The 9,267-nt window shown below is 33.4% G+C and overlaps 1 long non-coding RNA gene across 1 annotated transcript; it reads left to right on the top strand.

Moving 5' to 3' along the window:
• Window positions 1–2,799: 2,799 nt before the first annotated feature.
• On the top strand, window positions 2,800–4,453 carry LOC148587324 (uncharacterized). Its single transcript, XR_015911513.1, has 2 exons — window positions 2,800–2,896; window positions 4,168–4,453. It is a non-coding gene; the product is annotated as an uncharacterized LOC148587324 (long non-coding RNA).
• Window positions 4,454–9,267: the final 4,814 nt, after the last annotated feature.

Below are 9,267 nucleotides of genomic sequence, written 5' to 3'. Positions count from 1 at the left end.
CATTAAATGTCTTGCCATTTTACTTTCTCAAGTTAGCACAGTCAACACGAATGTGCCCATGTCCTCCACATTCGTGACACTTGATACCTCTAGGTGACTTTCCTTTCTCAACATTCTCATTTCTAGATTTCTCAGAAAATTGTGAATTGCTATTTCTAAAATTTCCTTTCTTGGCTCTAAAAAATTTCCTAAACTTCTTAGCAAACATAGCAATTTCTTCCTCATTTCCAGAATCCTCATCAGATGAACCACAAGAGTCAACCTTAACATTTTTTGCCTTAAGAGCAATATTTTTGGTGTTTTTGTGTTTAGGAAGAATTAGCTCAAAGGTCTGAAGGGAACCTACAAGTTCTTCTACTCTCATAGTATCTAAGTCCTTGTTCTGTTGTATAGCAGCAATTTGGGGAATAAACCTCTCAGGCAAAGATCTTAAGATTTTTTTCACCACTTTGGCATCATCCATTTTCTTTCCCAAATTAATGGTAGAGTTTCTAATGGCACTAAGCTTTGAATAAAATTCATCAAAAGATTCATCTTCCTGCATTCTAATCTCCTCAAACTGAGAAACCAACATTTGAATTTTTGAAGTTCTAACAACCTTAGTTCCTTCATGTGTGATTTCTAAAGTTTCCCAGGCTTCTTTAGCTATTTCACATCTAGAAATTCTAGAAAATTCCTCATTTGAAACAGAGATGTAAATAGCATTTATAGCTTTGTCATTCGCAGTAGCATTATTCTTTTCCTCTGTTGTCCATTCAGCTATTGCTTTTTCTGGACGTGTCCATCCAGATTCGACAATATGCCAAACATTAATGGATTTAAAATATGCTCTCATATGAATTTTCCAAAGCGTATAATTTGTTCCGTCAAAGACGGGAAGAGAATTAGGAGCAACAGTATGAGACATTTGATATGGAGTCTCGGATCACACTCAGGAAATAAATCCTTCAGAGTGAACCCGCTCTGATACCAATTGAAAATTTTAAAACGACTCCAAACGACACCTATTTAAATGTCTAGGTGATTCACAAATATTAAGCAGAATAAGATCTGACCTAACAATTAATAATCAACCAAATTCAGATATGTAATGAAAAACAAAAACACAGATATTTGATTACGAAGAGGAAACCATTTAGAGAACTCTCTAAATGTAAAACCTCTCCGGGGCAGCCAAACCCAGGAAATCAATCCACTATAAGAAGAATAAGGAATACAAGAAGAATTACAAAACCTTTGCAATCTACTCTTCCTTATACACGACAAGCGACTCACTTGACTTCTACCGCAGTAGCCCTTTCCAGAACATCTGGCACAATTCTTCTATACGATTTCCTTTCACCGGAACTCTGATTGGCTTCACGTATTTAATCCCTTCTCAAATAAGCTAGAACAATATCTCTCTCTAAGCTCTCTGATTTTGCTCACCAAAATACGTACGTATAAATGTAGCAAAATCGTGTTTAAATAGAAAATAAAACAAAATAAAGCAGCCATGTCCGGACAGGGCTAATCTGGGGTCCGGACATGGCTAGGGTAACATATGCGTAACCTAGCGATGTCCGGACCTCCAACACTTGTGTCTGGACATCTCATAAAGATTGAGGCTTTCTGGAAATGGGGTCCGGACCCAGCTTCTGGTGGTTCGGACCTCTTCATCAAAATGCAGTTTCTGGAAATCAAGTCCAGACCCAGCTTCTGGCGGTCCGGACATGCCCTTCAATAGATATTTTCTGGAAATTGGGTCCGGACCTGGCTTCTAGTGGTCCGGACAGGGCCTTCTAGAATCTGCTTCTGGGACATGTTGAGGTGTTCATTTTCAACAACTTACATGCAAACCGAATGTGCCAAAACCTAAACTAACAAATATTTTTTGTGTTCAACTTTAAGGGAGCGGGAGGTGAAACCTACAAAATGAAATGTTAGTACCTCGGTCAAGGACATTGTAAGAGCTTCTCAGGTTTACATGCTATAGTCTATTTTTGGAAAGTAGCCAATCTTTTCCATTTGCCCTGAATAATCTTTAATCCCAAAGAAACAGAGAGCAAAGAATAGTCATAGATAGTATTGTCAGCAAAAGGTAGGTTTTGCACACTGTTAAGTTTTGCACACTATAATTTTGCACACTGTTAAGTTGAAAAAGGTAGGTTTCATGCATTTATGGGCTTGATATTGTCAAATTAAAAGTAGTGGGAGTTTCTTATTTATGGATCAAATTTTCTGATTTTCTGAATGTTTCTGAATCAAGTTTCAAAAATCTTGTTTCTACTTTGAAATATTATAAAATTCCAATCAAGTATATACTTACCAAAAGGATTTATCGGTTTAAGAATGTATGGGTTGCCCTGAACCATTATTAGCTAATAGAAGCGTAACGTCTGTGATTAAATGGTTTGGTTACTTTTTATGGTTCTTGAGGAGTCAAGAAGCATTCCTATATCTAGGCCACAAAAGATAGTCAGGAAGCATTGCCCTCAAATGCGACATTGATTAAAAATGAGGATACTGAATGCATAGCATTTGAATTTTTCTTTTCAGAAATTTTAGAATATGAGTTACCTTTTATTCACTGAAAGGGAAAAGAGAAAGTGTACAAGGAAATTTTCACTCATTTACGGGATATAGTCCTCTTTTGATTGGATTGGGTCAGCATGCCTATCGCCTTGTTCATTTTGTGATTGATGTGCCGGTGAAAAGACTGAAGGATATGATTAAAATAAAAAAATTAGCGGGCATGATATGATAATTATTGACTTGAATAAAATGTCTCCTACCATCTGTAATGTTTGTCATAATTTGTAGGGATCTCATGAATGAAGGGAGGAACATGCAGTGAAGGTCTAGGAGAAGGAACGAGAAAAGTGTTTCCATGGAAGATGTTACATACATATCTACTGTGAGTATTCTTTCCCCTGTTTATGTCATAAGAGAAGGAAATAGAAAATCAGCACTTGTATCTACGATTGTGGGCTTTCTCTGAACCTTATTCATGATGTAAACCTTACTGGCAATCTTTTGTTTTTGGAGAGCCTGATCATTGTATGAGTGTATGCTTGCTATAACTCTTTGACTGTTTATATTCATCTCTGTATGATTAAAAGTGAATATCAAGATATTTGCTCCTAGTTGAATTTTACCTTACATAAAATGAACAGAAAATGGCTACTTGCAGCTCGAATCTCAACTACTAAATCTTACTCTCGAAAAAGAGAAGTTCCATAGGATGGCAAAATGATTCATGATATTACAAAATTGAATAGGGGAGAATACTCATATCATTTAGAAAAGAGGATTCTCTAAGTTGCGTTTCCAAAAATAGATAGTAAAAACTTTACTGCCAGCAGGGCCAGCCCAAAATCAAGCAAAAGGCAGGCCTGTAGGGGGCCTCTTGATCATCTACATAAATTAAAAATTGCATCATTCATGTCTACATGATTGTTGGAGATATTGTATTAGGGCTAAGCGTCAATCGGTAATGTCGGTTTCGGTAGAAAAATTGTATTTTCGCCTTTCGAACAGACAATGCTGGTAAAGTCGGTTATTTCACCGACTTATACCGCCAAATTTTATTTTATTTCGCATTTCGAACCGAATGGCGGTTGGTAAAGTCGGTGTCGGTCGGAAGTCGGGAAAGTCGGTTTCGGTAATGTCGGTATGTGGAAAAGTGGCAAATTTGTCGGTAAAGTCGGTTTGGTTAAAAAACCTCTTCCGCCTACCGAACCGAAAAATTCGGAATAAAAAAATCATGCCACCTACCATCCTCCATCTAGTCGGTAACGGTCGGTGTCAGTCGAAAGTCGGTCGGAAGTCGGTTAGTCGGTAATTTGCTTAGCCCTATATTGTATTACTTATTAGTATAAGAAATGACAAAATTGAGTGTATCATTACTATTCTATCATTACTGCTGTTTCCTGTTTGTTTAGTTTGTTGCTTGTAGGAATTTTTTCTTTTTAGCTATAATCTATATTTTCTTTATCAATTTCCTTTTGCAACATCTGAGCTCAAAATTTAAAAGTTGATAGCTATATTTAATTCAATTCCTATGCAGGTGAATGGTAGACGCATGATAAGTTATCTGTTGCCATTGATTTTTTCCTCCATAAGTGCCATGATGTTTATTAAATTTATGGCTTTTATTAATTTATCTATTTTTCTTGGTTCAACCAGTTGAAATATGTGAAATGATTGGGATGATTGGCACAACACGTATACTCAAGTCGAAAGCAATGGTGTTGAAGTCATGGATCCTGTTAATCTTGTATTTTAAATCTTTTGTTAATTGTGTCTGTTTTGTGATTAGTTTTGTGACTGTTTTGAAAACAAAAGATTGTGACCAACATTGAAGGCCATCACACTATGTTGAAGTCATTTGGATCCTGTGGGTGTTGTATCTTACTTTATGAATTATGGTTCAATTAATCAGGTAGTAATAATATCTTTATGAATTATGACATGTTATAACCTGGTGATAATATCAATATTGCAACTGGTATAAGTGAAAAGAGAATTGCTATTTGTTCTTCTCCTGTCCTTTTTTTTTTCATACATCTTTTTAAAAAATCAGTCATTGGATCTGTAGGACTCATTTCTTCACCAATATGGATTTTACAAATCCAATGGCTGGTTGTTAAAAAAGTTACATGAAAAAAAAAAAAGTGGGGGGGGGGGGGGGGGGGGGGTTGGTGGGAAGGATAAAAAACAGTTCCCTTAGTGAAAAAATGTTTCTGGTTGAACAACATACATCTAAGAATGAAGCTGTGGAGCATGAATTATTGGGCCACCCAATTACAAGTTATATTAGATGGACTCAACTTTTCTCATTTTAACCAATTGTATAATAATTGTAATTTAGCTTGAGAACAAGTAAAAGAAAAGATACTACTTTCCCTTGTAAGGATACATTTCTGTAATGGTGAGAAAACTTGAACACAGGTTTTCTTAAGCTACACTTCCTGCACAAGAGAAGGATAAAGAAAATTTCCATTAGTCGCAGGGTTAGTAAACGGGGTTTAGAGTTAAAATTGGCGAGTTTCACAACCCAGTAAGAAAATATAAGACATAAGGCAAATCTCATGATAAAATGTGTATCACAAGTAATATAAGAGATAAGGCAAATCTCATCATAAAACATTAGCTTGAAGAAAATGTGTATCACAAGTAATCATGAAACAATTTGTAGGGATAATAATCAAATTATAAAGCAAGAGCACTATGGATAATTATTTAAGACTACCTTCCATTTTTTTTTTCCCATCATAATTGATGAGGTGCCTTTTCAGCACAATTCATCATTGGACCACCCAATTACGAAATATAGAGAAGTTATAAACCCTTTTACACCCTCCAGGTTCTTTTCTTGGGTACGTCAATGGTTCTCCTAAATCTTGAATATACTATAAATGGTCAGACGAAATGTTATTGGGGTTACTCTTGAGAAAAGAGTTTTTCTTTAGTGTGCCTCTAAAATAAAGATAGTGAGTGAGATTTCTTCTAACTCTTTAATTGTCAATGACTCAATATGCAAAAGTTTTACATAAGTGTGTGGAATGATGATTTTGCAAGAATTAAGTTGGCTTTGCAATTGCCTAGGAGATTACTAATGAATCCGTTGCAATAGACCCATTAATAGTTGAGTTCTAAGCAGAAAAGGTACGATTCTTTGAGGTGTAAGAGTCTTTTTGGCAATAGACCCATTAATAGTTGTATGAAATGTCATTCATACGAAGTTTATATAATTTTTAGTTGGGACTTTGGTTGCTTTAAATTGAATCCAAACAGTCTTTATTTGATTTTTCCTCCCACCTTACATATTGTGTATTGCTTTCACTGGAAAATATAGAGATATATTTACAGAAGAAGACCAATTAGGCTAATATAGTTGATAGCTATATTACTTTCAATTCCTATGCACAGGTGAATACTAGATGCATGATATGTTACCTGCTGCCATATCACACGAGGCTTTTCTTCCTTTTACTACTTTTTCCTCACCTTCATCTTCTTCCCCTCCTCTATTTCTTCATCTCTCTTTCTTTAGAATTTTATTCCTCACGCCGCATATGGCCGGATCATAGGCTTGCATTTACTCATATTCTTCTCCTTTATCTTCTCTTATCCTCTGTTCTCTATCTCTTTCTTTAATAATTTATTTCTCACGCCACATATGGCCGAATCATGGGCTTGCTGACAGTTTGCTCAAAGGGATTTTCATTGATGCAATTCTATGATATATTATAGAATATTTTCTATAATTATTCTTTGGGAAAATTACAGTTTACCCCCCTAAAGTTGATAGCGTTTTTCAATTCGAACATCAAAGTTTCAATTTTTGCAATCCACCCCCTCAAAGTTCCAAATTTTTGCAATTTGACCAATTGTATCCAAAACTTATCATATTGCCCCTAATTTTTATTTTTTTATTTTTTATAAAAAAAATTTAAAAGAATTCGGGATGGCTGTAGCCACCACTTTGGCCATCTTGCCATTTTTGCAGCCCCAAATTTATTTATTTCTTTTCATAAAAAAAATAAAAATTATGGGCAATATGGAAATTTTTGGATAATATTGGTCAAATTGAAAAAAAAAATTGAAACTTTGTGGGGGTGGATTGCAAAAATTGAAACTTTGTTGTTCGAATTGAAAAAAGCTGTCAACTTTGAGGGGGTAAACTGTAATTTTTCCTTATTCTTTTTGTTTTTTTGAATGCAAACTTAATAATTAAAATTTTCTATTCAAGCTTTTCTAAAATATCATTTTTAATTGATATTATGGCTAATTCACTTTTCTTTTTTTCTTTTTTCTTTTTTAAAAAAATGATGTTGTCAATCTTAAGTAGAGTTTTTCAATTTTAATTTTGAAAAACTTCTTTCTCCAAAAAGCAACTATATATAACAAGTGTTGTTAACATTTGCAAGCTGTGTCGAAGTACTACTATTTATCATTTTTGGAATGGCATTAGGCTAAATGATTTGGATGTAAAAATCTATATAAATTCGGGGTATTACCCTTTATATCCTGTATTTTTCTGATTTTTTTTTTAATAAAGGTATTTTTGTCATTCTTAATACAAAGTGGTACGTTGTAATTTTTTGGTAGTTTTGGGAAGGAGTAAGGGATATAATATTATTTTAATTAAAAGTCTGGGAGAGGGAAAACATTACAAATTGTTAAATAGTTTGAATGAGATATATGTACTTTTTTTCCTAAATTATAAATAATTAATTAAAAAATCAGGCGGAGATAACTAAACTCCAACCTCCCCTCTTCTTATGCATTTGACACTACAATGTTATTTTAATCTTTCATAAATAACACAAATTTAATTTATCTGTCACAAGTAGTTATAAAAATGACATAATGTCAAGAAGGAATACTTTACCAATTGACACCAATGAAGTTTTGTTAAACTTTGGAGTCGGGCCAAATTCAGTGCCTTAGGGGCATATTTTATTTTTCTGGGTTTTCTTTGTGTCTTTTTTAAGACTTATTTTAAGCGATTTTGAAAATCTGTAAACATGTGTTTACTGTTTTAGAAGAAATTCAACAACGTTACAAATCCAACAAAAACACACACATATAAAAACCGCTATATGTATATATCTACATATGCAGATAACAGATAGCGGTTACCAACTGCCTACATGTATAACCCTAGTTTAAATCTCATCATTTTGAATTTTCTTTTAGAATTTTATTAAACACAAAATAAGGTGAAGGTGTCGATTAGAGCCCAAAGTGATGTGACAGATCATTTTGAAAACCGATTTGCAACCCCATCTCTTAAGTTGTAACATTATTCAGCTAAGTTTGTAGGTTAGCCCATCATGGTAATGGGCTTAAATGTCAAGGCTCTATTAATTGGGTCCAAAATAGCTTAATAGATCAGAGGTCCATAAATGAGATAATTAATTTTATTTTGAAAGACATTTAGGGTTTACGTGCGTTTGACATTTTGATTTCATAGATAAAAAATGTGATTTTAAGCCAAACGTAGAAAATATATCATTTAAAATTGTGTTTTTAAAAAATTACAATGTGAAAACGTAGGAAATTTGCGTTTTTTTTAAAACGCAAACTGTGATTTTAAAAGTCAAACTGCAATTTTCCAAATGATTAACTGTGTTTTTAAAAATCACATTTTCAAATTACACATTTTAAAATCACTATTGTTAAATCTCACTTTTTAAAATCATAAATTCAAACGAACTCTTATCGTCTAAATGGAGTGGTACATTAGGAGATGTGTTTGAATCTCATTAAGGTTAAAATTTCCCTTTGTAATTTTATTGAAAGATATTATTAAGGAAATAAAATTTACAAAAATTAAAACATAGCCGGATCTTTCACTACTCTGTATCTTTTCTCTTTTTTGACTGATTTTCTGAAGACTTTTGTCTTCTCTGCTATCTATCTTCTCCACTACCTCCCATGGATGCAACCCACTCTGACCTCCAAGATCTGATCACCAGACGGAAGCTTTATCTTAATCCTCAAATGGTTAGAGCAACCCCCACCAAAGCTTTACCTGTCAAATACTTGTTTACCATACCCAAACACCTTTATCTTGACTGTATTATGAATCAAGAACCTTACAATGTCCTTAGAATATCAGAGGAAACGTATAGTTAAAACAAACACGCAAAAATTAAGGTAGTTTTATAAAGAGTAATAATCCTATAAATTATATTTTTATTTCATCATTATTTTATAATGTTGGCATGATAATTCTAACCAACTCTTGGATCGAGAGTAGTGCTAGTAGAGAAAGACTTTTATCCCGACTGCTTCCGTGGTTGGTCACCCACTATATTTTTTAGTGGTTTTTTTTTTTTATTTATTTTTAAAAAAAAAAAATTTTCTAATATGAGTTTAAAAAAAATGTGGGGTTTGTAGTAATTTTGATTTAATTCCAGTAAGAACATATGTGTTATTGCCAAACTAAATAATATGAATAACTATTTCATTCCACTCTTCTCTATTCCCACTAATAATTATTCATTTTCTTATAGAATATCCGATCGGCAAACCAAACAAAGCCTTAGTATTTCCTTAAGTAAATAGTAATACAGCATCCACATAATTATAGATACTTTCCTTGTATCTTCATGGGGTATAGCAATTATCACGGGGGCTACAAATATTATTTCCCACCTATAAGAATAACTTATGTTTCATAATCAGATAAATTTTACTTACAAAATTCTGGAGGCTTCTCGATTTTTCATGAGTTGATGGATACCAATAATTCAAGCAATTCCCATAATGAAG

Source organism: Corylus avellana, chromosome 2 (genome assembly GCF_965113065.1).
Source record: "Corylus avellana chromosome 2, dhCorAvel1.hap1.2, whole genome shotgun sequence".
NCBI lineage: Eukaryota > Viridiplantae > Streptophyta > Magnoliopsida > Fagales > Betulaceae > Corylus > Corylus avellana.
This window is presented reverse-complemented; position numbering and strand designations above follow the sequence as displayed.